This window comes from Drosophila suzukii, chromosome 3, assembly GCF_043229965.1.
Source record: "Drosophila suzukii chromosome 3, CBGP_Dsuzu_IsoJpt1.0, whole genome shotgun sequence".
NCBI classification, from domain to species: domain Eukaryota; kingdom Metazoa; phylum Arthropoda; class Insecta; order Diptera; family Drosophilidae; genus Drosophila; species Drosophila suzukii.
Genome location: NC_092082.1, coordinates 63,463,894 through 63,465,533, shown reverse-complemented (window position 1 = coordinate 63,465,533; position 1,640 = coordinate 63,463,894).

Below are 1,640 nucleotides of genomic sequence, written 5' to 3'. Positions count from 1 at the left end.
ATTGATTTGCCAGTGTAATGCTAATTCCAAAGTCTCGTCCGAAGTAATAATTGTCGCTTCGTGGGATAGCAATATCAGGATCCTCCGAGCAAGCGGCTATCCTGCGATAACTCCAATCAACTGAGCCAGCAGCAACAACACCTAACAATGGCGACTAACAAAAGTTCTCTATTTCGAAACATTTGTAACTGAATATGAAATAGTCATATGTAAATTCGCTGGGCTAATGCAAAAGCATAAAAGCCGAAGTAAAACTATGAATAGGGAAATAAAACAAGACCATACCCAGACTACGGATACGAAATCTATGGGCTTTTGTTCGCATTTTCATGCAGATTTCCATTTTCAGTTGCCATTTTACCATGTGGCATGGAACCTTTTCTGTAATCAATAGCTCCGTACATGGGTTAGTCTCTCTGCGTTATCCATGTCACTCAATTATGGCAACAATTGGTAAATCCACTTCATTCCCAATTCGCCAACCAAGTGACAAACCATGTCCTGGGCTGATCCAGGCCTTTCCTCTCCTCTCACCTTGCCGCTCCGAGTCCCCAGCTAAATTCAAAATGCAAATTCAAAATCAATCGTACCTCCGCCCCTCGCCAATCGATTTGTTCGACGTTCGGGGGATTTCCTTGCTGATTTGCATAAATTTCCCGATTGCGCGCGTGCGCAGTCGATCGGCGAATCTGTAACGTAACCCTCCTCCCCGATGAAAGTGCAGGTCCATTTGCATAACACTGGCTATACGAGCTGGTGATCCGGATGTCGGATTTCCTACCCGATCGCCCGCTCTCGCCTCGGGCTGATATGCCAAATTTATGCAAATAGCTCTGCGTGCCAATATTTTGCAGCAATAATTTATGCAAATTACAATCCGCAAAGGATTCGGCGCTCCTGCGCAGCGGATGTTACATGTCGCCTTCTTCGAATGGAAAATGTTTTAAGGGTTTGCTCACGTTCAGCAGTTCTGCAAACGTTTTTTTATATGCTAATTTTTTTTGCAATGGGTCTATGAAAATTTTGGCATTTTTAATTGTGATTTTTTGCACGATTGTAATGCAGATTTTTTGCTCGATTGTAATTTTAATTTGGAAATTTGGGTTTTTATTTTTTGCATTTGAATGGATTTCATTCGATTATTTCGAGAACGGAAGGCAGCTGCTCCAGTTCCATTTCGCGACCGCGCCAATTCCTCGAATCATTTCAATTCTCAATTTTGCCGAAATTTGTACAGACAATTTGCATAGAGATGTGATCGAAAAAAGAACAAAGATGCGGATTCTGTATTTTGTACGGGCTAAGAATTGATTATATTTATGGAAATAGGCAAATAAGATTGGGGACGCGAGTTTCTAGTGTGAGAAAATCGTTAAAACATTTCAAGTAGTACCTTTTTTATAACGGCTATTTCAAATGAAGACTTCTTTACAAGTAGGATTCTCTTCAAGGAAATAGAGTCTTCACTAAGAACTTAACATTTTAAAAACACTTACTATACTTACACATTATGACTTTAACTTACAAAAATATCAAAATATATTACAAAAGTTAACAAGAATAGTTAGTCTCTGAGACTTAGTAATATATTTGCCAATTTTGCTGACCTTTGTTTGAGAAATCGTATAAAATTCCTTTGC